A 26,722-nucleotide genomic window follows, 5' to 3' on the forward strand; every position below is an offset into this window, starting at 1 on the left:
CCAGCACTCAACTACTTGCTTAAAACTGTGCAAATGTATACATTCTTATAACACATGTGCAGGCCATTCCCAAGTACGGGCTGGTGCGGCTCTGTCGTAACTTCATAGATCAGCTGGGTAGTAACAGCCGAACATAAAACATGCTGAGTTGTGACAATATAATTTCATAGATCATTTATGTATTTAAGTTTTTGTTACAGTTCTGGCTTTAGTAAGCAGAATTGTTTCAATATGGCAGTGCCGGGCTCATCATAGCCAGGCCTAGAGGAACTGCTGAAACTTCCTTCAAGTGATTGGAAGACTACATTTTGGACTCAACATTCAAAACAAAATAAATTAGGTAGTTTTGAAGTGCTTTGTGAATATCTGATAGAACAGGAATAGAAATGTCAGACAATTAATTGCACACATCTTTGGATGTTTCAAGATATATTTGAAGAGTGCCTTGATTTTCCAAAGGAAGGAAAATTTATTTATTTACTTCTTTTCCAAGGTTTTTAAAAAGTATGTTTTATTGATTATGTTATTATAGTTGTCCCATTTCCCCCCTTCATTCCCCTCCACCCTGCACACCCTCTTCCTCCCACATTCCCCTCCTTTAGTTCATGTCCATGTGTCTTAAGTTCTTTAGCTTTTACATCTCCTATACTATTCTTGCCCTCCCCCTGTCTATTTTCTACCTACCATCTATGCTACTTATTCTCTGTACCTTTTTCCCCTTCTCCCCCTCCCACTCCCCTGTTGCTAACCCTCCATGTGATCTCCATTTCTGTGGTTCTGTTCCTGTTCTAGTTTTTTCCTTAGTTTGCTTTTGTTTTAGGTGTGGTTGTTAGTAACTGTGAGTTTGCTGTCCTTTCACTGTTCATATTTTTATCTTCTTTTTCTTAGATAAGTCCCTTTAACATTTCATATAATAAGGGCCTGGTGATGATGAACTCCTTGAATTTGACCTTATCTGAGAAGCACTTTATCTGCCCTTCCATTCTAAATGAAAGCTTTGCTGGATAGAGCAATCTTGGGTGTAGGCCCTTGCCTTTCATGACTTGGAATACTTCTTTCCAAAAGAAGGAAAATTTAAATTGGATGGAGGCCTCGTCCATCAAATCTCTCCTAAGATAACACTTGATTATGAAATGTGAACAACGGTTAGTGCTAGCTATTCATCATCAGACCCAAAAAGTCCTGCTACCTCTCAAGATCTGGATTGTTCCATTGTACTGAGAATGCAAAGTGGGCTGTGAAAACTGTTAAATATCCCCTGTTCCCCTTTGTTTTGCTAACGGGAGCTGCCTTCCCCATGGGCGTTCGATTCCCCCCGGGTTGGAAGGTGCTGAAGTTGTATGCTCCCCAACCACCAAGGTGGCAAGATGACCCTAACCTGGTCCGTACGAGCCCACCTTTTCCTTACCTGTAGTCATCCCTCCTGCAAAGGACATATGTCCTGAGACTGCCCTCTTGGTGTCTGCTCTGGAATTTTCTCCAGAACTTCAAGGAGATAAAAGTCATTTTTTTTCTTCCAGAAGAAAAAAAGCTTAGAACTCCTGGGTCCACCCTCCCCCCAGTTCGGGGAGGCTCCCCAGCAGTGTAGGGAGGGGAGGTGGGGGCATTGCCCGGCTGACGCTCTGCAAGCCCTCTACTGACTTTTCCTTATGTGAGCTGAGAAATGCTCCCCTCCACTCCCCTCTCCTTAATCTAAACTGAATTGAATTTCTCTCATTAGCAACATAAATGGTACAGGAAAATTGTAATTGTAATTACTGGCAAATTGCCTGCTTATGAAAATAAGAATTTCCTTAAAACGGTGCAGTAGCAGCAGCCACAACAGCAATTAGATGCTGAAGCCGATATGGATCTGAACTGGCCCGCGCTGTGCAGAATTCCACAGTGTGCTTTTGGGATCCATCCAAGGAACCTCAGTGAAACTCAGTGACAGGCAACTTGAAACGAAAATGATAACAATTCTGCCCTGGCTGGTGTGGCCGAGAGGACTGAGCACTGGCCTGTGAACCAAAGGGCTGCTGGTTCGATTCCCAGTCAGGGCACATGCCTGGGTTGGTCCCCAGTAGGGGCTGTGGAGAGGCAACTGCACATTGATGTTTCTCTCCCTCTCTTTCTCCCTTCCTTCCCCTCTCTCTAAAAATAAATAAGGTCTTAAAAAAGGGAGAAAATGATACAGTTCTATGAAAAAATAGTACTTTATCCCCCCATTTTCTGCATTAGGATTTTGGATAAAATTTCATCTGACAAAAGTGTTTTCTTGCTAAAAATTATTTGAAGATGGCTATATGGGATGATCTCAGAGCTCTCCTAACTTGACATTGTAAGACTCAGACATCCTTCTCTGGATTGAATGGAAAAAAGAAGAAGAAAAATATCCAGGAGAAGGAAATGTTAGTTTCCATTTTTTTTTTCTTCTGCATTAACCAGTCTGTGTTGGTTCTCAGCTGGGCTGGGAAGCCAGGTATGAGGTCTCCTTCAGGAGAACGCATGGGTTCATGGGAGCACAAGGCGGGGATGCAGCGGGCTGTGAACGCTTATTGAGATGCTTTCATTTATGCTGCTTCTTACCCAAGTTGCTCAAACAGCTCTTCTCACCAAGACTACCTGGGTCATGGGACAGACATGCTCATTTGTTCAGTACCAGTTCTCTCCCTCTCTCAATGAAGAAAACGAACTAGCTTCCTTCCGTTAGCAATAGCGTATTTTTCTGAAACCTCCGTTAATGGGCTCTGTTTACACACATGTCCTCTCCCTTTGTTCTCTGACAGGAGTTGGTATCCCACCCCCAGGAGCTCTGAGACAGAATGAACCACAGAGACGTAGGACCAGAATGGCGTGTCGAGCAGGAATCGTGGCATCTGGATGCTGGTCATCACCCCAGGGCTGGCACCTCACTGGGCTGAATGACAGAGTGACGACCATTTATAGAGCTCTGGCTGCCTGCCAGGCCCTGCTCAGGCTCAGTCTCATTTAATCCTCACAAGAGTCTCGGGGGTAAATGCGGTTATTATCCATGACCTCTGCAGGCTGCATGAGTCTCTCCCATACTCTTGTATAATACTCTGTAACTTTGCCGTGGACCACTTGCCTCAATGTGGAATTATATACGAGGTCTGTCCAGAAAAAGTCCAGCCATTGCTAATAGAACAAGAACAGTTTGCCTGACGTTGATGTAACCTGGCAGCCAAGGAGAGTGGACTGGAATGTGCGTGTGTAAATAATGATGACTTCACTGTACTAGTCAGTGGGGGCAGTAGACACCACTGAGTGAGCATGTGTCCTGTGTGGTTATCACATTTAAAAATGACTGAGCGAGTAGCAACAAATCTGCAACAATTTTTGCATTAAGCTTGGACATTCTGTGGGCAGCCAGTGATTGGCAGCTTCATCATGACAATGCCCCCATTCATGCATTCATGGTGCAGTTTAGCAGCAACACTATGGTATTTGACGAACCAGGTGAGAGTCCTGTGTCCGGTGATGGGAATCAGTGGGACCAGAGTGAGAAGAGTGGACTCTGAGTCCTGGTGAAGGAGATGAAGTTGACTCAGAGTTCACCCATGGGCAACCCCTGATGGGTTAACTTGGGTTGCTTCTGAAAGATAGTCACCTAACATATCCTTTTTTTCTCCAGAAGTACCGGAATCGTAACAGGGATAAGTATTCCAGTCACAGGAATGGCTGCCTTTCCTATGCAGACACTGTGAGCTGTAGGTGTCAGGTGCGGGAAGGAAGAGGGGTGGGGTGAGTGACGATGGAGGTGTCTGTAGCCTGGGTGAGGGGCTCAGATAAGGTAGAGAAAGCTGGTTCCGTTTCTGCCCTTGTCTCCCTCCACCACTGACTCAGGACCATCATTGTGTGCCCCCAGACTGTGGCAATAGCCAAGACCATGGTGCAGGTGTCAATCAGGACCAACCAGCAGCCCTGTCTCAGTGAAGAGTTGAGGAAACAGGTGGACGATTGACTTCCTGTGGGGGTTCATTTCTCCAAAACTCCTGCCAATGTGGTTTGTCTTTGAAGGCATGAAGGTGAAGTCTTGGCCAGAAGAATGTCTTGGTGGGTGAGGCCAGGAGGAGTGATTGCCAGGTCTCCTTCCTAGGGCTTGTCTCATTCTCTCCTGGAAGCACCCAGGCTGCCACACCAGGTTTGACCTTCCGCTCTTCTGTAGGTAGCCTAACAGACACCTGGGGGACTATGAACTCACAGATCAAAATAAGAAGAAATCAAAAGTACAACCTAAGGAGTACAATGACCTCCAAAGAAAAGACAAGAAACTGGACTCCATGCACGCACAAAGCAAACATCTCTTATTAGAACCAAGATGTTCAATACATCAAAGATCAGGACATAGAGAAGGGACTAGACTAGACATGAAAAGGAAGAAGAAAATCATGAAACATAACCAGGTGGAAATAAATACTTTGCTTGAAATCACCGACCACAATTGTATGATGCAGTAGAACAGACACAACTGAAAACATGAATTAGCTCGTTAGATAATCACATTGATGAACTCTACCAGTAGGAAGCAAGGATAATAACAATAATGACTAATGGTAATGATATGTGGAAGGTTACGATACGGAGGAAGCAGTTTATTTTGGCTTTGAGATCAAGGCCGAGTTTCTACTAATTGGTGCAAGGAGCAGTGGGAGGCTTTGGCTGCAGAGACTAGATTCCTCTTTGCTGATCTGTGGAAAGCGACTTTCCTGGCCGATGCCTTCTCAGGTGGGGTTTTCAATGGTGTTTTTTTCAATGAAGGATGTGCGGTTGGGAGTCAAGCTGCTGGAAAAGGCTTTTGGCAGGCTCGTGGGCACGCCAGCGAACTCCTGTCCTTCCTTCTGAATTTTCGGCAGTTACCCTGCTGAGTTCTAATGAACCCCCGGAAATGTTTGCCTGAGTTGTTCACTCTCGATGATTGGGAATATTATGTTCATTAGGATCAGCACTTTTGTCCCACACTAGCCTCAACATCTGGCCGTTTTTTATGCGAGGAGTGTGTCGGTTCTAATCTCCAACCGATCTTGAAATTTCTGCTTTTGGTGTTCTTGTTTTAGGGGCTGTGATGGGCTTGATCGTTTTCTGTGCTAAAATGTCGTGTCTTCCAAGGAAAATAAGAGCTGCCCTTTACTTGGTGTTTACTCTGGGTCAGGTACTAAGCTAAGTGGGGTATGTGCATTATGTCACTGAGCCCTCCCCAGCCCAGGGGGCTGAGGACCGTTACTGCCATTTGGTAGATGGGGTCCTGGCAGGTGAAGTGGTTTAGTCGAGGTCATGCAGTTATTCAGGTCACGAGGAGAGGAGTGACCCCGGGGCAGGGGGATCCCAAAGCTGGCTTGTTTAACCACAGCACCAGGAGGCCCCTCTGCCATGCTGGTACCCTTTTGCCAGGACAGAATCTGGAGCTGAGGGCAGTGGAACAGCGGCTGTCTGCTGGCCCAAGCCCCCTCCTAAGGTGAGTTTTCTGGGACTCCTGTTTTAGCAGGTCACTCAACATCAAGCATTGCTTTCCCACCTGGAAGAACTTAAAACACTGATCATTACAACCAGGACTTCAGTGACAACACAAACACAGGTTATTCAACAAACTCTACCTTTCCCCAAGGAAGTCTGCACTGAGGAGGCTTTATACACCCCATCCTCTTGAGATGTGTCAACTGTGTGTGCCTGTGTGCCTTTGTGCGCGTGGGTGTGAGGGTCACACGGGAAGCCTCTACTCTGATGTCCCAGCCAGCATTTCTGCTCTCCATTCCCTGTCCCTGGCATGTTGGGTACAGTTGTCCTGGCGGTCATTTCTATTGGCAATGGTGCCCTGCTTCCTGGGTCCGCAGGCTATTCCCCATGGGAGTTGCTGGTACCTAACTCCACCACACAGGGCATTCAGTCTCTTCTAATGCTTTGAGTATATTTCCTGTATCTAGCCCTCTGCTGGGATCCTCTAGCAGTTAGCCCACCATTTCAGAGTGAGTATCCTTCTTCCAGGGGAGGGGTGGTGAGATGCTTCAGTGAGGACTATGGAATCAGGCTGCCCTTTGTTGCTCTCCTGCTTTATTCTCTGCTCGCTGTGTTTCCTTGGGCATATTGCTTAACGTCTCTGAACTTGAGCCTTTTCACCTGTGAGATGGAGCTCATGAGACTTATCCCACTGCTGGCAGTGGAGAGTAATGGAAATGATGTATTTAAGCCTTGCAGATAGTACCTAGGAGACTGAGGTCTTTTTATTCCTTTCCTGATTCACAGTCTCATTTTCTTTCTTCTCATCATGCCTTGAAGTTACTGGGAGTAGGTTCCAGCAGTTCAGGCTCCGTGGGGCTCTCAGTAGAACCCAGGTGATTTGTCTGTGGTTTTCTCTTTGTCCTTCACAGGCTTCAGGGTCTATGTCGGCATCTGAGGACTCAGGGTGCTCAATGCCAGCATTCATGCCCCTGGTGAGACTCTTGCCCCTCATGGCTCTGCTCTGGAAGCCAACATTGACATGACACCTTGTGGAACAGTGTGTGTTGTTCTGGCTACAACCTCACCATCCATTCAGTTTTATTTGTAATTAGACACAATCAGGCTGTGAAAGGGCCCAGGGGACATATACTGCCCACCTCCTTGTTCCCTTGCCTGGAAAAGGTGATTCCGGCTAGAAGACACTGACAAAACATGCGGAAGCACAGGGTGGGAGTGTTACAAAGGCCTTCAGTGCAAATTCCACTCCACGGAGGAGCAAACGGAGGTCAGGAGAAGGGAGGTGTCCGTGTGGTTTCAGAAGACAGTACCGTGGAGTCATGAAGGCTACTCAGGTCGGAATCTCAGTTCCTTCCCATGTTGGATATGTGGCCCTGAGCAAGTCACAGGATGTCTCTGAATTTCAACCTCCTTGCCAGTGAAAGGAGAATGACAATGATAGTACCTGATTCACTGTGAGGATTCATGGAAAGGACTAAATGGGATCGTGCATGCCCATGGGTGCTTGCACACGTGTGCGATGCTCAGCCCAGTTCCTGGCACTGAGGATGTGCTCAACCAGTATAAACTCTCGCCCCCACACACCCCATTCTCCCTCCCTCTCTTCGCAGCACCCTTGCTGTGGAGAGCCGCCTGAAGCACCCAAGGGCTCTAGTGGAAGCTCACACCTTGCTCTCTGTAATGCCCACATTCTGGAATCTGGGGACCTGGGAATAATCCCCTTTCATTTTTGAGGTTTCCATAGAGCCCAGGGCCACATAAATGCAGGGCACAACTTTGGTTACCTTACTTATAATCATGTCATAATAACTACAATAAAATTATAGAATTGCATGTCTTATAAAAGGGGCAGTGAGTGTCTATGGGATGTGTCCAATATGCCACCGTGCATGAATCTTCATACCCACCCTCTGAAGTAGGTGCTATTTTTGTCACCCTCACTGTCCAGATGAAGACACAGAGGCCCTGAGAGGCTAAGCCACTACCCAAGGTCACTGGTTGCTACGTGGCAGTGTCCTGACATGGTCCCAGAGCTGTCTGATTTTGGAGTTATAGTACTTCCCTCTGTAAACTCAAACAGTATGCCTTCTTTATTCCTAGCTGTTGCTTTATTTAAAGAAGATCACCCTCCGATCTTTTGTGTTTTAAAATCCGTGTCAACTTTCCAAGTTTTATGGGCAGTTATATATAGTTTCCCAGTTGTTGGTTCTTGGGTGCAGGCTGGTGGTTTCCTGCGAGATGGCCAAGGTTGACCAGTTAGCTGCAGACGTGCAGACATTGGACAACTGGTATTCTCTGCTACATTTTCTCTTTCCATTTAACAACTTTTGTCTCAGATGGAAAAGTTTATAGTTTTTCTTTAATGACTTTTTAAAAAATGTGAGGGGTGGAGGTTGTGGGTGGAAAAACCAGGCAGGGCAAAGGAAAAGTTTCTTTATTTTTTAGTCTGGTCTCATTTAAAAAGCTCTTTTCGTTCTGTTCTTAGCATTTTGGCTTTCCAATTTTTCTCTTGTTAGTGGTTTTTCCCTGTCTCTGTTTATTTTGTGACTCGTGCCTGAAGGGATGTTTTCTCAGAAGGGAATTATCCACACCACATCTCGTTCTGGCCACATGTTGACCACTCTCTCGGTCAAGGTCTCCTTTGTTCAGCGGAGTGGAGAGTTTATTCTGCTTAATGGGGATGCCATATAGAAGCAGCCGTTAGATGGGGCAGAAACAGAATGAACTGCCATTAGCGGAGGCAGACATTTGAGTTGTAATATCCATTGCATGATGTTTTTCCTGGCGCCAGAACTGCTTGAGCAGAGGGCTAGTACTCAGATTCTAATGTGGCTGACGGGAGCACATCAAGATCCCTGTCGTTCTCCTCAGAACTAAGAACAGGAGTCTGTTCAAATGGGGGCGCTCTCTCAAGGGCCACAACGGGCTGTTTCAGTGTAAAATGAAGATGCTGGGGCCTCACAGGAAGTGGTGTTGGACTTTAGGGCCACATCACACCCTCCGGCTTCCAGGCAGTGCAGGGGTTCCCTCCTCCTCTCATTTCTCAGGGATGCATGGTCTCTGAGCCTCAGTTTCCCCCTCTGCACAACGAAGTGGTCACAGAGCTGGTAAGGGTGCAGGCTCAGAGGCAGAATGTCAACATTCATTCCTGCCATTGCCGATTTCTGAGTGTTCCGTCAATCAGCTTGTGCCTCAGTTTCCTCATTAATAAGTGAGCATTGCCAGATCCTGGGTTTGTTGAGAGGTCTCAACACTTGTCAAGTCCTTTCTTTGCACAGTGCCCGATGCTGGGCAGTGAGCCACCCCTGCTGCTACTAGTTGTCCCTTGTGACTGGCTTCCCTTGCTCTCGAGTGGCCAACTGTAGCCGTAGCCAAGGACAGCATTAACTCTACTAGAAATAAGCATGAGAACTCATAGTTATAAAAGTTTTAATATATATTTTATATTTTCATTTTATTCTCATGAAAATCACGTTGATATAGTTACCTTCATTCTTCCCGCATCACGGATTAGGGAACTGAGGTGTAAGGAGGCTACGTCACTTGCCCAGAGTCACGCAGGTAAACCGGGACCCATCCGTGTGCATACCGTGGGAATACATGGCTTAGTCTGTTCAGCTGCTCTGATGGAAGACCATAGGCTGGTCGCTTATCAAGAATAGAAGCTTATTTCTCACAGTTCTGGAGGCTGGAAGTCAGACCTCAGGGTACTGGTCAGGTTCTGGTGAGGGCCTTCTTGCAGGTAGCAGACTGCTGACTTACTGTTTCCTCACGGAGCAGAAAGAGGTGAGGGAGCTCTTCGGGCTTCCTTTGATAAGGACACCAGTCCCACTTAGGAAGGCTACACCTTCCTGACCTAATCGCCTCCCAAGAGCCCTATCTCCAAACATCGGGGATTTGGTTTTAACATATGAATTTTGGTTGGGAGCGGAGGGGGAGACAAAATTCAGTCCATCACAATGACCTTTTAAGTCCAGAGCCTCTACTTGTGGTATGGTTTGCAGTTCTTAATCTTGGTTTCTTAGTTTCCTAGTTCCAACTCTTGATGAGGAGTGGGAGGCGCTAAGCTCAGTCTATGAATTTTCCCCTCCTTGGGTTAGGTGTACATTCTTGGTTCAGTCAGCTGTGGCTAGAGGGGGTGGAGTCACGTGGCTTCAACATGGCGGCCCAAACCACAGAGAGACTGAGAGCTTTTCTCAGAAAGGGAATTCGTGGGCCACCAAACCCTTCTGTGATGCACACCCCCATTCAATCCTAAAATTGTTTCAGGGTTCTCCCTGGAGGGTTAAGGCACTGCAGGATTGCTGTCTGCCTTTCTCCTGCCAAGCTCGGCTGTAGGCATGGGGGACCTTCACTGGCAAGCTCTCCCAGTTCTGGAATTAATCTACACAGTGTTGGCAGTACATTCAGTGCCCTGTGCCTGCCAGGGGGTGGGGTCTGGAAATCACTCTGGCGACCATAAACAGCAAGTGTCTGTATGTCTACCATGCTGGTCTCCTCCCACCTCTTGCCAGGTCTGTCTGGTTCTTGGGATTGTACTCCCATATCAGTGCTGTTGCTGGACCCCTCTGATGAGCCTGGCCATTTGCCTAGCACGGCCTCCCCACTGTTGAGGGCCCCCACCATCCGCTAAGATCCTGCCTTAATCTAAACGTAAGGTGCGAGGCACAGACTTGTTCTGCCACTACCCACCCATCGAATTAGACCCCTTCGCATGTTTTTCTCTTAACTTTTATTGTGGAAAATCTCAAATATTCACAAAAATATAGAGACTCGGGTAATAAATCTTCATGTACCCATCACCCAGCCTCAACAAGGATCCGATCATGGCCAGACTTGTTTACCCATGCCTCCATGTATTCTCTCCTACTATTATTTTGAAGCAAGTTCCAGATATCATTGCGTCTGTAAATCTTTTAGTGTACGTCTCTATACTATTGGAACTGTTAGTTTTTAACGGAACCACAATCCTACGATCACACCTAAAGGTAACAATGATTCCTTAATGTCGTCAAGTAACTGAGCCAGAGTTTACATTTCCGGTTTCCTCCTAAAGGTTTAAAGGTTTTTTTCATGAACAGTTTGCTTGGGTCAGCACCCAGATAAAGTCCACATATTGTGATACTAAAACCTCCCGATTTCTGTTCCCGTAACTATTTTTTCCTTGCAATTTATTTCTTAAAGAAATTGAGTGGTTCGTCCTGTAGAGTTTTGCACTTGGATAACTTGCCGACGGGACACGCCTGCGTGCGTTGGTGTTGGATTAGAAAGTCTTGTTTGCGTTTAGATTTGATTTCTCTTGGTAAGACCACTCTGTAGGTGGTGCTGTGTTCTTCCACCGCAGGCATGAAATATCTGGTCGTCTCATTTTGTGGGGGTAACAGGTGTTGATGCTCACGCTGGAATTAATTCATTAGAGCTTGCAGAATGGTTAGTTTTGACCCTGGCTGGTACGGCTCAGTGGGTGGGCCTTGACTCATGAGCCCAACACTGCTGGTTTGAGCCCTTTCCAGGTGAGGACCTGTGACCACAACCAATTGGTGTTTCTTTGTTTTTTCTCCCTCTTTCTCCCTTTGTCCTCTCTCTCTAAAAAATAAATAAATTTTAAAAAATGATTAGGTTTGGATTCTCTGATTCCTTCTTCAATTATTAGATAGCATACCTTAAAAAAAACTTCACCATATCTACCATTTGGTCACCCAATGGCATAGTCCATATAGAAAAAGCAGAATAAAGACTGCCTCTTTTTCTTTACTTATCAGCTTTATGAATTTGGAGTTAGTTCACAAGCAATTAGAGTTTTTGAGAAGTATCATGAAAACTCATAGAATTAAATATATTTGATAGGTTTTAATACATTTCAGTTATGAAATGTATTTAATCAAACTTCATCACCTTTGGCCAGTGGAAGCCTCTTCAAACTGCTTCTGGGTCCTTTTAACAACTCCTCTCGTTTGCCCCCCCCAACTTCCTCCCCACCCCGGCATATTGAGGGGAGCCCAGATTGAGCCCCAGTTTTTCAGGCCGTTTGTCTATTTAGCTCAATGTCTGGCATGTAGTGAGTGTTCAACAAATGGTAGATGGGAGTGTTATGATTATTTAATAGAAATGCTAACCTCCCCATCCAGGGCCAGTTCTACCACTTGGAATACCTGCCTTACCCAGTTGTGACTCCTAGGGGCGGGGAGAGAATGAGAGAAGGGGGTGGAGGGAGTTCCATCTCTCTCTCTTTTGGTACAAAGAGTCCTTATCGCCGCTCCTTTTACTAATCCCTCTCCCTAGGGGAGGAGGGACGAGCTCCTTGCTGAGACTGAGACAGGGAAGTGAGCACATGCAGCATAGCGCCTCTGCACTCACGCAGAGACAGGCTTCATCCACACGCTGTGTGTGTCCCCTTTGCACCTGCCCCCTGGAGGAGGAAGCAGCCAGGGAGGGTCTAGCATCTGGAAGGGGTTGCCTGGAATTGGTGGGGGCGAGGGAGGAATGTAGGGGAAGCTGCAGCTGTATCCCAAAATGAGGGTGTCATTTAATTCAGGAGGGAAGGAGTGGAATGCTCCCATCAGCTTCATATCTAAGCCGTGTTATCTAATCCAGAGAAGCCACAGAGCTGACACCATTGGTCCTTATTGAACTTCCCTTTCTGCTTCTCCAATGGCTGTCGTCCAAAGGAAGAAGGAGTAAGCTAAGTCAGTGTCTTAGAAATGCCACCACCTGCCTTCCTTTCCCTTCAGCCACTGGCTGCTGAGGTCTCACTGCCCCCATGGACAGCTTTGCCTGAGGTGACACGGGAGCATCTTGGTCATGTGCAAATGTCACCTAGAAGAAGAGCTGTCAGGTAGGTAGTAAATCATTCAGCACACTTCTAAAACAGGTGTGGCTGAGGCAAGTATTCTATTAAGGAGCAAAGAGAGTCTTTCCTTTTATAAACCCCTTAGATTCAGGAAACTGAGCCTGTGCAGCTTTTACTGTACTTTCCAGCCAGCCCTGCAGCTGGGCACAGGCGTGTGCACATGGACACCAAAATCATTAGTGCCACATTTGTGCCATGCTGGGTGCCCCAATTCTGTGCCTTTTAGGTGGATTTGAAGTATGCTCAAGGCTGGTGGTTAGGGTATATCTTAGTCTATTTGGGCCGCTATAACAAAATACCATGAACTGGATAGCTTACCAACAACAGAAGTTTATTTCTCACAGTTCTGGAGGCCTGCTATCCAAGATCAAGGTGACAGCATGGTCAAGGTCTGATGGGGGCCTCTTCTACGCTGCAGAACGCTGACTTCTCGCTGTGCCCTCACACCGTGGAAGGAGGGAGGGAGCTCCCTGGGGCCTCTTTTATAAGGGGACTAATCCCACGCATGAGGGCTCCATCCTTCTGACCTAACCACCTGCCCAAAGTCTCATCTTCTGATGCCATCACATTGGGGATCAAGATTCAACATGTTGGAGGTAGAACATGTGGTCTATGGCAGGGTACAGCATGGACTAGATATGAAATAGACTCCCTCTACAATGTATTAAATTAGACAGAAATGCATTTCTCTCATGTAAAAGTCTGAGCTGACATAACAACTCTGCTTCACAAAAGCACCAGGAGCCACAGGTCCTTCCACTGTTTTTGGTGGAGAATTTAATTTTCATTGATTACAAGAGACGAGAATTCCTTTACACAGGGCCAAGAGGCTCTTGTGCTTTTGCAGTTAGTTTTTTTTTTAAATTTTTATTTAACTCTTTTCAAGTACAGTTTTCTTTCTTGAATTCCCAGCCCTGCCCCGCCCCAGTGCTCCCCACCTCCCTCCCATCTCTGCCCCCCACCTTAGTTATTGTCCATGCGTCCTTTACATTTGTTCATGTGAGTCCTTCCCCTTTTTCCCTGTAATTCTCTCTCCTCTCCTCTCTGGACCCTGTCAGCACCTTCTGTATTACAGTGTCTTTGGTTACATTTTGCTTGCTTGTTTGTTTTGTTGTTTAGAATCCTGTTAAAGGTGATATCATATGGTATTTGTCTTTCACCACCTGGCTTATTTCGCTCAGCATAATGCTTTCCAGTTCCATCCATGATGTTGCAAAGGGTAGGAGCTCCTTCTTCCTTTCTGCAGCATAGAACTCCATTGTGTAAATGTACCATAGTTTTTTGATCCAGTCATTGACCATTGGGCATCTAGGTTGCTTCCAACTCTTGGCTATTGTAAATTGTGCTGCTATGAACATTGGCGTGCATAGGTTCTCTTGGATTGGTGCTTCAAGGTTCTTAGGATATACTCCTAATAGTGGAATTGCTGGGTCAAAAGGCACGTCCATTTTTAGTTTTCTTAGAAAATTCCATACTGTTTTCCATAGTGGTTGTACCAGTCTGCAATCCCACCAACAGTGAACTAGGGTCCCCCTTTCCCCACAACCTCTCCAGCACTTGTTTGTTTCTTTGTTTATGGTAGTCATTCTGACTGGTGTTAAGTGGATTCTCATTGTGGTTTTGGTTTGCATCTCTCTGATAGCTAGTGATATCGAGCATCTTTTCATGTGTCTCTGGATCCTCTGTATGTCCTCCTTGGAGAAGTGTCTGTTCAAGTCCTTTGCCCATTTTTTAATTGGGTTGCTCGTCTTCTTTGAGTGGAGTCGTGTGAGTTCTTTGTATATTTTGGAGATTAAACTTTTGTCTGAGGTGTCATTGGCGAATATGTTTTCCCAAACTGTTGCTTCTCTTTTTATCTTGATACTGTTTTCCTTGGCCATGCAGAAGCTTTTAAGTTTGATGAGATCCCATTTGTTTATTCTTTCTTTTATGTCCCTTGCTCTGGGGGATGTATCAGTAAAAATCTTGCTGCATGGAATATCTGAAATTTTCCTGCCAATGTTCTCCTCTAGGGCTTTAATGGTTTCATGGCTTATATTTAAGTCTTTTATCCACCTTGAATTAATTTTGGTGTATGGTGTAAGTTGGTGCTCGAGTTTCATTTTTTTGCATGTAGCTGTCCAGTTCTCCCAACACCATTTGTTGAAGAGGCTAGCTTTACTCCATTTTATGTTATTGCCCCCTTTGTTGAATATTAATTGACTGTAGAGAGTTGGGTTTATTTCTGGGCTCTCTGTTTTATTCCGTTGGTCTATGTGCCTGTTTTTATGCCAGTACCAGGCTGTTTTGATTACAGTGGCCTTGTAATACAGTTTGATATCAGGTATTGTAATCCCTCCTACTTTGTTCTTCTTTCTCAAAATTGCAGCTGCTATTCAGGGTCTTTTATGGTTCCATATAAATTTTTAAAGTGTTTGTTCTATGTCTGTGAAATATGGCATTGGAACTTTAATAGGTATTGCATTGAATCTATAAATTGCTTTGGGTAGTATGGACACTTTGATGATGTTAATTCTTCCAATCCATGAACACGGTATATGTTTCCATTTGTTTGTGTCTTCCTTGATTTCTTTCTTCAGTGTTGTGTAGTTTTCTGCATACAGGTCTTTTACCTCCTTGGTTAGGTTTATTCCCAGATATTTTATTTTTGTTTTTGCTATATCGAATGGGATTTTTTTCTTGATTTCTGCTTCTGCTGCTTCATTGTTGGTATACAAAAATGCCTTTGATTTCTGGATATTGACTTTGTATCCCGCTGTTTTGCCAAATTCATTTATTAGTTCCAGCAGTTTTTTGGTAGAGGCTATAGGATTTTCCATGTACACTATCATGTCATCTGCAAACAATGCCAGTTTTGTTTCCTCCTTTCCGATTTGGATGCCTTTTATTTCCTTTTCTTGTCTGATCGCTGTGGCTAGAACTTCTAATACTATATTGAATAGAAGTGGTGAAAGTGGGCAACCTTGTCTTGTTCCTGATCTTAGTGGAAAAGCTTTTAGTTTTTGCCCATTGAGTATGATGTTGGCTGTAGGTCTTTCATATATGGCCTTTATTATATTGAGGAATGCTCCCTCTATTCCCACTTTGCTGAGTACCTTTATCATAAATGGGTGTTGTACCTTATCAAAAGCTTTTTCCGCATCTATTGATATGACCATGTGGTTTTTGTCTTTGCTTTTGTTTATTTCGTGTATTACATTTATTGATTTGCGTATATTGAACCATCCTTGCATCCCCGGGATGAATCCCACTTGGTCGTGGTGTATGATCTTTTTGATGTATTGTTGGATGCGATTTGCCAATATTTTGTTGAGGATTTTAGCATCTATGTTCATCAGTGATATTGGTCTGTAATTTTCTTTCTTTGTTGTGTCTCTATCTGGCTTTGGGATTAGGGTGATGCTGGCTTCATAGAAAGAGTTGGGGAGTTTTCCCTCCTTTTGGATTTTTTGGAATAGTCTGTGAAGAATAGGGGTTAGCTCTTCCTTAAAAGCTTTGTAGAATTCTCCTGTGAAACCATCTGGCCCAGGGCTTTTGTGTGATGGGAGTTTTTTGATTACTTCTTCAATTTCATTTGCTGTTATTGGCCTGTTCAGGTTTTCTGCTTCTTTTTCATTGAGTTTTGGAAGATTATATTTTTCTAGAAATTTGTCCATTTCACCCAGGTTTTCAAATTTCTTGGCATACAGTTCCGCATAGTAATTTCTTACAATCCTTTCTATTTCTGTGGTATCAGTTGTAATCTCTCCTCTTTCATTTCTGATTGTGTTTATTTGTGTCCTCTCTCTTCTTTTCTTAATGAGCCTACTTAAAGGTTTGTCTATTTTGTTTATCTTTTCAAAAAACCAACTCCTGGATTCATTGATCTTTAGAATTGTGCTTTTAGTCTCTATGTCATTTAATTCTGCTTTGATCTTGGTTATTTCCTTCCTTCTACTTGCTCTGGGCTGTCTTTGTTGTTGTTCCTCGAGTTCTTGCAGGCGTTGGGTTAGGTTGTTTGTTTGAAATGTTTCTATCCTCTTTAGGTGAGCCTGTATCGCTATGAACTTCCCTCTCAGGACTGCCTTCACTGTGTCCCATAAATTTTGGGTTGTGGTGAGTTCATTTTCATTTGTTTCAAGGAGTTTTTTGATTTCCTCCCTAATTTCAATCTTGACCCATTCATTGTTCAATAGCCTACCATTCAGTCTCCATGATTTTGGGTGTTTTGGGTTTTTTCCTGTGGGGTTGGTTTCCAATTTCAGTCCCTTGTGATCAGAGAAGATGCTTGGTATGATTTCTATTTTCCTGAAGTTGTTGAGACTGGTTTTGTGTCCTATCATGTGATCTATCTTTGAAAATGTTCCATGTGCGTTTGAAAAGAAAGTGTATTTAGTTTCTTTGGGATGGATGGCTCTATATATATCAATTAGGTCCATTTCTTCTAGAGTGTCGTTTAATGCTGCTATATCTTTGTTGATATTTTGTTTGGAAGATCTGTCCATTTTTGACAGTGGGGTGTTAAAATCCCCTACTATAATTGTGTTGCTGTCAATATCTTTCTTGAGGTCCTCTAGGATTTTCTTTATATATTTGGGTGCTCCTGTGTTGGGTGCATATATATTTATGATGTTAATGTCTTCTTGGTGGATTCTTCCCTTGAGTATTATGAAGTGACCTTCTGGGTCTCTCTTTATAGCCTTTTTTTTGAAGTCTATTTTGTCTGATATGAGGATTGCTACCCCGGCTTTTTTTTCATGTCCATTTGCTTGGAAAATTTGTTTCCATCCTTTCACTTTCAGTCTGTGGTGGTCTTTTGTCCTCAGGTGAGTCTCTTGTAGGCAGCATATGTGTGGGTCATGCTTTCTTATCCATTCAGCTATTCTATGTCTCTTAATTGGTGCATTTAATCCATTTACGTTTAAAGTTATTATCGAAAGGTACTTATTCATTGCCATTTATGTACCTGTGTTCCTCTCTGTCTCTCTCTTTTCCTTCCTTTCCTTAAAGCAGCCCTTTTAGTAATTCTTGTAGAGCAGGTTTTGTGGAGGCGTATTCTTTTAGACTTCTTTTGTCTTGGAAGCTCTTTATTTGGCCTTCTATCTTGATTGAGAGCCTTGCTGGATAAAGCAGTCTCGGTTGTAGGCCTCTGTTTCTCATTACTTGGAATATTTCCTGCCATTCTTTTCTTGCTTGGAATGTTTCCGTTGAGAAGTCATTAGCCAACCTTATTGGGACCCCCTTGTATGTTACTTCCTTTTTCTCCCTTGCTGCCTTTAGGATTCTCTCTTTGTCCTGGAGTTTTGCCATTTTAATGATGATGTGTCTTGCAGTAGGCCTCTTTGGGTTCCACCTGCCTGGGACTCTCTGCGATTCCTGGATTCATGTGACTTTCTCTCTCCTCAACTTAGGAAAATTTTCCGTTATTACTCTTTCAAGTAGGTTTTCTATCCCTTGTTCTTCTTCTTCTCCTTCTGGTATTCCTCTTATTCTAATATTATTACGTTTCATATTGTCTTGCATTTCTCTTAGACTCTCCTCATTTTTTCTGATTCTCTTTTCCATTATCTGGTCCATCTGGGAGATTCTTTCCACCCTGTCTTTGAGTTTGCTTATGCGGTCTTCCGCCTCATCAATTCTACTCTTCATACCTTCTACTGTGTTCTTCAGTTCAGAAATTATATTCTTCATTTCCTCTTGGCCTTTGCTGATGGTTTCTATTTCCTTTTTAAAGTTGGTATAGTTTGCGGAGAGTTCATTGTAGCTCCCCTGTAGTTTCTGGTAGCTTATTGTAAGCTCTTTGAGTTTCCTGATAACCAGTGCTTTGAATTCAATATCTGATAGTTGACTTGCCTCTATTTCATCTAACATTCTTTCTGAGACTTCCTCCTTTTCTTTTATTTGAGGATTGTTTTTTGTCTTCCCATTGTTTGTGATGCTCTTCTTGTTGGCCTCAGCTTCTTAAATTGATCTGTTCTGGTACCCTGCATTTATGGTGTGAGCTTCTGTGGTAGGATACCTGTGAGATTCAGCGGTGTAGTCTCCTGTAGGTATCTTGGTGTTCTCCGTTTCCACTACTCCTCTGGTTGGTTTCCAGCTAGTCAAACCTTTTCTTCTGTTCTGGTCTCACTAGCTGCAGCAGCCTGAGGGGCTGTTAGTGTGGCTTTTCTCGAGTCTCGGTAAGCTCAACTGGTCTCACCAGTACCCCCCCAAGATCCAGACTGGTGCCACTCTCCTGGGCCCTACTGAGAGCGGATTTCCTCCCAGGCTTTCCAGCCCTGGTGTGGCGTGAGGGTGCGCACTCCCAGCCAGGCTTTCCTGTTCTCCTAGTCCTGGGTGGGGACCCTTCCCTGTGTTGCGGCTGAACATACAGGGCAACTCACAATTCTCCCAAACCAACAGCTATAGCCTGACTCCCTGTGTTTCCCTGTCTGCGCCGGCTGAGTAGGGATGGAGCTGGTGACTGGCTCTCTTCCAGGGGCCCAGCCAGCAGCCCGAGACTCCCTGAGACTGTTCAAGAGACGGTGCAGGTCCCGCGCCACAGGGATCGCCCGGGCAACTCTCAATTCCCCAAGCCAAGAGCTGGTGCAGACCCTGGGCTGCTGGGAAAGCATGGGCGACCGGCGGTTGGTCAAGCCGAGGGCCGGCATGGGCCCGCAGGGCCTGGGAGGCACGGGCAAGCAGCAGCTACCCAAACCGAAGGCCACGGCTTGACTCCCGGTGCCTCCCAGTCTGCGCCGGCTGAGCAGGGATGGAGCTGGTCTGCGCCGGGTGAGGAGGGATGGAGCTCACAACTGACTCACTTCTAGAGGTCCTGCCAGCAGCCTGAGACTCCCCGAGACTGTTCCAGGGTCGGCACAGGCCCCTCGAAGCAGGGAATGCTCGGGCACTCTCAGGTCCCCCAAGCCGGCAACCTGACTCCACGGGTTATCGGAGCTTTCTGGTTTGCTTCCGAATGCTCACTCCTCTCTCTGCCACTACTGGCAGACCACTCTCTTATGGTGGTTTCCACTCTTCGCCCTGCCAGATGGGGGTGACCAGTTCTCTCCCAGAGACGGTGTTGCCTACCCTCAGCTCTCAGAGACCGGGGTGGCCAGCCAGGGCCCTGGCGCAGCCTGGCAGAGGGCCTGCTGCCGCCTCTGTGCTGCTCTCTTGTACCTTGTCGATCCGCGGTCATCTCCTCTCCTCAACCTCTGGTCATTCAGTGTCCGCTACACTCTCTGGAGTCCTGCCTTCTTATATGCTGGGTCCCTGTTGAGCATCTCCTGCGCTCCTCCACAGATCAGCCAGGTCCTTCTCCGGCGCGTGGAGAGAAGCGAAATCCTTTGTCCTACTCTGCCACCATCTTCCCTCCACTCCTCTGCAGTTAGTTTTTAATGGGCTAGTAGTCACTCGAGTCTTTTGTTACCTTTTCCCAAAGCACCCAATTGTTCTCCAGCAACACCCGTTCAGTTCCATTGCCCTGAGCATGACTATTTCCTCCAGGTGTTTCGAAAGCTCGATATGCCACATCCTCCGGTTCCTTTGCTCCTCCCACCATCCCATCCCATTGGACCACCGGCGGCAGTTTGACCGATTTCACCACCGTCTTCTAAACTCAGAATTGGGGTTCTCATTTTGTTGGCTGGTGGGTGACCCAGCCCCTGTTACGCTTTAGCATCTGTTCTCTGTGACTCCCCCTGGTGTCAGCTGGCAGGTTGAGGTCCCCGTGAGCAGCGGTGGCAGCCAGTCTGATGGGGCGGGTGCTGGGGGCGGGTGCTGGGGGCGGAAGCCTGTGGGGGGAGGGGGAGCAGGGCGGGGCGGGGATAGGAGTTCGACTGCATGCAAGTGAGGTTCAGCAAAGGCCAAAGCTGACCGCTGGGGGAGCTCTGAAGCGCGGGCGACCCCTCACACTTGTCTTGAGCCTGGGCAAGGAACTAAGCCTCTCTATCCCAGTATTGGCCCGTTACCACTGCGGGCTCCCCTGGGAAGGAGGAGCGTCCTGGAGTGCGGCGGCCTTCTTTAGAAGAAAAGGAGCCATTTCTGAGAGGGCTGGCAGTTCAGGGCCCTCCACCAGCAAAACTCCCAGCAGCTGAAGGAATAAGAAAAAAAGAAATGGCCGCAATAATTTGTAGATCTGCCCGTTAAAAAGTGGAGACCGTTTTTTCTCCCCTTGAATTTGACTTGGCCTTGTGACCGGCTTTGGCCAGTAGTATAGGACAGTAACATCCCATCGGGGTTGCTCTTCTCTGGCTACTGAGAGCCTTTCCACGGGCAGGTGAAGATGCCCAGGCTAGTGCCCTGGGGACAAGAGAGGCCCATTCACCCCAGGTGAGCCTCAGTCATGTGAATATGGCATCCTAGCCCATCGGGGCCTGGCCAAAAGGGCCCAGGTGGACCACCAGCAGACCCCCAGGATCATGGGAAATAATAAGTATTTATTGTTGAAAACAATAAATGTTTTCAGCCACTAGGTTTCAGGAGTCATCTGTTACAGAGCAAAAATGTATTGATAATAGGCCAGCATGAACCTGGCATTGGGTCTGAACAAATGGGGAAAATGTTATGGGATTTGGCAAACTTACATAGCTTTATTCTCCCCTCCCCAGGTTTCTAGGTTTCTAATAAAACTCTAGCCAAACCCGTGGTTTTTTTCTTTTCTTTTCAGAGCCCTGACAAAGCACCCTTTCAACTACCCTCAGCTCACAAAGGAGACTGTACGGCGCTTTTGCCATTCATATTTGCTATGGAAAATACATGCTTTCTGAGCTGCCAGTGTTACTGAAGAGAAAACACAATCCCTTCTCTGAAAACCAAGGACTGCTCTCTGGTCACAAATGTGCTAGAGACAGCAGTGTGCTGACTACTGGCTGAACTGAGTTTCTGGAGGAGTGCCGGGGGACCTGAGGTAGTGAACTACATTGAAAGGTGATAAAATTTTTAAAAATCAGATCAACAGAAAATGCAAATCCAGCACTTTTGTGTTGTTTACTGGAAAAATATTTTCCTGGGACATAGTTCTTGGCACTTGAAAAATGTTTGTTGGGTAAATGAACAAATAAACACACAAATGTAAGGGGTATGTGCTACTTACTGTGCTTGGAAAACCTGCTGCTGGGCTGCCCAGCTTGGTGATCTTGGGAAGGTCAAAATGGCATTAACCTAGGAGCTGGGTTGAGTTGGCTCAAAGATTTTGCTTCCCAGACCCCACAGGACTCTCCTCAAGTTCTAGGGCCACCGTGTTCACAGACATGTAGCTCTCCTCTCTATTATGCCATTTTCCCTTCTGAAACGAGAGGATTCTGGAAGGCCTCTCAGAAGAAGGGGTCTGGGTTTGTGCCTCCTTGTTCACCCTCTCACCAGCATTGCGTGTGTGACCGAGGGCTAGCCACTCGCTCTCTGCCTCAGTTTCTTTTTTTCTTTCTTTTTTTTTTAAAAGATTTTATTCATTTATCTTTAGAGGGGAAAGGAAGGAGAGAAGGAGAGGAACACCAATGCATGGTCACCTCTTGTGAGTCCCCTGCCGGGAACTGGCCTGCAACCCAGGCATGTGCCCAACTGGGAATCGAACCACCATCGTGTGGTTCGCAGGCCCGCGCTCAATCCACTGAGCTACACTAGCCAGGGCTCTGCCTCGGTTTCTTAATCTGAATAATGGAACGGGAACACTACTTGCAGGTCGTTGGGTGAATTGGGAATAAGATACGTAAAGTACTTGGAATATAGGTGCTAAATAGCTGGAAATTATTAACAATGGGTGAGTTGTGCATTCTGATGGAGTGAAATCTAGCGGTCCTGATTTTTGTCATGATTGTCAAATACTGGGGGAAACCCTTCTGGGCCTGTTCAGCTCCGCATCCTCATTCAGCATTCTGAACTCTTTCTCTCTGACTGTTCCCACTCCAAATCCCCGTGGGGATGCGTCACCTTTCTCAAGCTGCTGAGTCTAATGACAGCAGCCTTTTATTCCATATGGTTCTCATTCCAAAATGTTGTTTTGACTATTTCAGCTACTAAGCACAAGCTTTTTTTTTTTTTTTGCACATTTCAGATGCTTGCTTTTGGGTTTTGCATTATTCTATGGTTTCCCACTCATTTGCTCCGCCCTTTAATTACTCCACCAGCGCTTAGTCTCCCAGCCTGCCAAGACTGTCTCCTCCTTTTCCTAATACTCCCGGCTCTCCCCAAGGGCCGTCCTGAAGCCAAGGAGCTCTCGAATGCTTTGCAACATTGAACGTCCTCTGTTTACCCTGCTCCCGCCCGGCAATGTTCATGGCAGTTATCTCACTTGGGCTCCCATTTCCTGCTCTTATTCTTGGCCCCCTGCCAGTCATCACACATTCACATGAAATCCTGCCTCTCCTCACAGAAGGGAAAGGCTGTTTCCATTCATGGAATGCTCACTGGCCACAAAGATGCTACACCCTCGCCACAGGCGGGGTGTTCTCGGGTTTCCTGACATGCCCAGAGCAAGGCTGGGTGGTGGGGGGGGGCCCTCTGGTCCCAACAGTTATTTACAATAATGACAGGTCGGGCTAGAGAACAGTGTGGTCTTTGTGGCGAAGGGGAGAGAGCGCAGGGACTGTGGATTCTGACTGACCTGGAGCTCGGTCCAGGGGCTGTCACCGAGCCTCGGTTTGTTTGTCTGTGAGATGGGACTCAGAATAATACCCACTTCACAGCAATATCGTGAGGCCCGTGGATGGGAAGGGCTGTGCAGAGGGCCTGCCTGGAAAATGGCATTTGTTCCATAAGTGTTTTGTTTTCTCCCTCCCTTACTGGTTGCTAAGTGCGATGCGTCCATCAGAGTCCCAGCCATAAAGAGAATGACACCTCGAAGAGCTTAAAGAAGACAGACTAATGAAAGGATCATGTCTAGATTTACGGAGGTGTGGGCAGGGGAGGAGGAACCCCTGGGACCAGCAAGAACCGGAAGGCACGTCACGTGTGGAAGGACAATGGAGGGTGTGCACCTGGCCACACCCGCTGAGAGCCCCAGCCCTGGTACAGGGCACACTGGCTTGAGACGGTGTTTGGGGTCTTAGCAAACTTAGCTCATTTCCTCGCCTCTTTCCCAGGATTCTAGATTTCAAATAAAACCTAGGCAAATCCAAATGCTTTTTTTTTTTTTTTTAATTAAGGTGGCTGGATAGGGACTGTGGCTCAGGTAGAGGCCTGCTGCCACTACTAAAATTGTAGCCCATCGGGGAGACTGTGGGGGCCTATTGCTCCCTTTTTGTTCTTCCTGCCCATGGTTTCTATTGGCTGAACCTGACTGGAAGCCAGAGAGTGAGGGGCTTGGGTGATGAGCTCCAGAGTGTGGGCCTCCTGGGCACACAGAAAGGCAGAGGAAAGTGGAGAATGGACCTAGAGGAGCAGGGGATCCTCCTGTCATTGGTCACTGATTAGACGGTCGCTTTGGGCAAAACTCTGACCCTCAGTTTCCTATTAACTGAGGGCATCGAGCTAACGTGCTCATCTGCCTCACGGGCTCTCGTTGAAGGTGAAACGGATGCATTCTTGTCATTTCCTTTGCGGGGCAAACCTCTTTGTGTGCATGTCTCACTCAGTTCCCCAACCACCGGGCCAGATACCAGGCAGAGGGACTCTGGGCTCGGCGGGTTGTCAGTGGTGGCCTGGCCAGGCTCTCTATCCTTGCCAGAATCACGGGCAAGCGAGAGCTCTCTGGGCCTCGGCTGCCACCTTATGTTGGGTTCCCCACAAAAGTGGATGCAGAGACAAGTATCTGAGTGCGGGCGGTTTATACGGGAGCTGATTCCAGGGAGCACAGAGTGGGGCGTGGGCGGGGAAGGAAGTTCGTGATGGGTCTCATCAGCCTCCTGGAGACTGTAGGATTATTGCGCAGCAGAGTGAGGGGCCTGGGGTGTTTGCCCACCGGCGTCCACCCCTCCTTGGCTGACAGTTGCTCCTGGGTTCACTCCCTGGCCCTCCCTGGCTGCCTGTGTATGGGCAGAAGAAGTCTCTTCTTCTTCTGCCCATACAGTGTGGGCAGGAAGGACAGAAGGACACAGGAAGTCACGTAGATGCCCTCCAGTGAGCCAGGAGGAAATGCCTGGGAGCCCGACAGCATCTGCTTTGGTTTCCTAATTTGTGTAACGGGGACGATGCCTATCTCACAGGGCAGTTGTGAAGATTAAATCATTAATGCTGAGATGATTAAATGTCTGACATGTGCCAGGCCCACAGTAGGTAACGGACAGAGAGGAGGCATTCATGATAAGGTGGTAAAATATTCACATATCACCGATGGAGGCAAAAGGGACTCAAAGAAGTTAAGACGTTTGCCCTAAATCACACAGGCTTTTCTTAAGTGGCCAAGTCCGGTCTGACTCCAAGTGTGTTCCCCTTCCACTCAGTCGTAGCTGCCGCCTGTTAATGGACTATACATGCAGAGTGTTTTTGCATCATAAAGTGTGAGAAGCTCCATAAATGTAAAATGTTTGCAGTCCCAGGAGTGCTAGCTCACGTCCAACTTAAATCGACTCTGGGTAGCTCTTCCTTCAGCCCTGATCCTCATAAGCTCCAATATAGATTTTCTTAGTCCTCCGGGGTTTTCCATTCTGTGCCCCAACAATCCCCAGCCTTTCATTAGTGATGCCAAGGTGTCTCCACATATTTCAAGGGGTGCCAGAAAGTCTCCAGACAAAATAAAATGTGTCATAAAACATGGAGGGCATAAAACTCTAGACACCTTGTTCTCCATGTAATGGTTCCTTTTAAAAACAAATATTTTGAAATGCCCTCTTTACTATCCTGCTGATACATACATAAAACTAATAAAAGGCATAAGTTTTTAAAAATTTGCAGTTAAAGAAACACAACACAAAACTCACCATTTTAACCATTTTTGAGCGCACAGTTCAGGGGCACGGAGCCCAGCCACGCTGTTCGGCCGCCCTCACCGCCATCGGTCCCCAGGACCTTGCCATCTGCCCCAACTGCAACTGTGCCCACCAAACACCGTCTCCCCATCTGTGCTGTGCCCAGCTTCTAGTGACCAGTGTCCCACTTTCTGTCCCTGGGAAATTGACTAAGCTGGGTGCCTCATGTAAGTGGGATCATGCAATATTTGTCCGTTTGTGCCTTGCTGATTTCACTCACACAGTGTGCTCGAAGCTCATCCATGTCATAGGACACGTCAGAATCTCCTTCCTTTTAAAGGCCACATGGTATTCCTCTGCATGTCTGTGTCGCGTTTTGCTCATCCAGTCATCTACTGAGGGACATACCTGCTGCCCCCACCTTCCGGCGACTGTGAATGATGCCACTGTGAACACGGGTGGATGGATCATCTGAGTCCCTGTGTTTCATTCTTTTGGGTTTGTAGCCAGCAATGAAGCTTCTGGATCATCAGTAATTTCACATGTAATTTTCTGAGGAATGTTCCTGCTGTTTTCCCTAGTGGCTGCACCATTTTACATTCCCGCTAACACCGGTCTCATAAAGGAGAAAAGCAGGAAAGGCATCTGTGATGAACAGCACGTGGTCTTTCAGAACCTCAAGTCTGGGGCCGCACTGCCCACAGGCCCACGGGGGAAGTCACCGCCTGCTGCCACTGCGAATCAGCGCGCAGGGCCCACGCGGATCAGCGTGCAGGGCCCACGCGGCCCATGCTCCTTACTGAGAGCACTGACATCAGCGATTTTCCAAAAACAGTCAGCGAATGAAGCATAGCGCCCTCTGCAATAAACTCGGCACAGTTCTAGAAATTTGAGTGTATTCAAATGGGCGATAGGTACCTCGGCATTTATTGTGAAACAATCATAATCAGAAAACCTTGCACACCCATTTTACTGACATGTGTCTTGAGCTGTACGTGTGCAAGTTGTCTGGGACAGGAATAGTGTTTACTGGGCAAAACTGTCCTATGCGTGCTTTCTAACGTCCAGGAGCAACCCTCCCCCCACCACACTGCAACAACAACAACAGGAACAAAATGGCCCTACAAATTCCCCAAATGCCTCCTAGGGAATGAGATGCGGCCCCCACTTAGAAATGCTCTCACGAGCCCACCGAGGGTCTCGAATGTGGGAGATGAGTGACTTTTGCTTGCTTGACAGTAAGAATGAGAAGGGGTAACGCCATTCACAAATGCCCCGGGAGTTCCTGGTCTTGGTCAGAAAGTTTAGCACCTGGAGTTTCTTCCCCAAGTTTTTACGTCCACGGGAGCCCAGTTGTTCTGAAAACCCATTTCGGTGTCCAGCCCCACCGGTGAGAAGGACCAAGGCCTGGGCACAAACGGCCTCTGTGGGGAGGAGTCAAAATAGGGCAGACAGTTGAGACGGTTTCTGTTGGGGCTGAGTCTCTAGAACTTAAATGATTCAATGTGGGGAGCGAGGAGATGGTGGTGCAGAGTTTTTGAGACTGGGTGCTGGGGAGCTAACAAGCTGTTAACATGGAGAGTGGGGTAGCGTGTCGTTTGTAGGGGGCCGCAGAGTT

At 46.7% G+C, this 26,722-nt stretch overlaps 1 protein-coding gene across 2 annotated transcripts in view; it reads left to right on the forward strand.

The window, feature by feature from the left end:
* The window catches only part of CUNH12orf75 (chromosome unknown C12orf75 homolog), a 66,909-nt gene extending 45,620 nt beyond the window's left edge, over positions 1-21,289 (forward strand). Inside the window, exon 6 of one of the 2 annotated variants that reach the window (XM_037068222.1) lies at positions 20,931-21,289. The gene's annotated coding sequence lies outside the window, so the exon portion shown is untranslated. Of the gene's footprint in view, positions 1-2,768; positions 3,133-20,930 lie in introns of those variants that run through there. The other variant, XM_037068221.1, reaches the window with a different exon arrangement.
* Positions 21,290-26,722: the final 5,433 nt, after the last annotated feature.

Source organism: Sturnira hondurensis, unplaced genomic scaffold (genome assembly GCF_014824575.4).
Source record: "Sturnira hondurensis isolate 20B ecotype Veracruz unplaced genomic scaffold, ASM1482457v3 Scaffold0017436, whole genome shotgun sequence".
Taxonomy (NCBI): Eukaryota; Metazoa; Chordata; class Mammalia; order Chiroptera; family Phyllostomidae; genus Sturnira; species Sturnira hondurensis.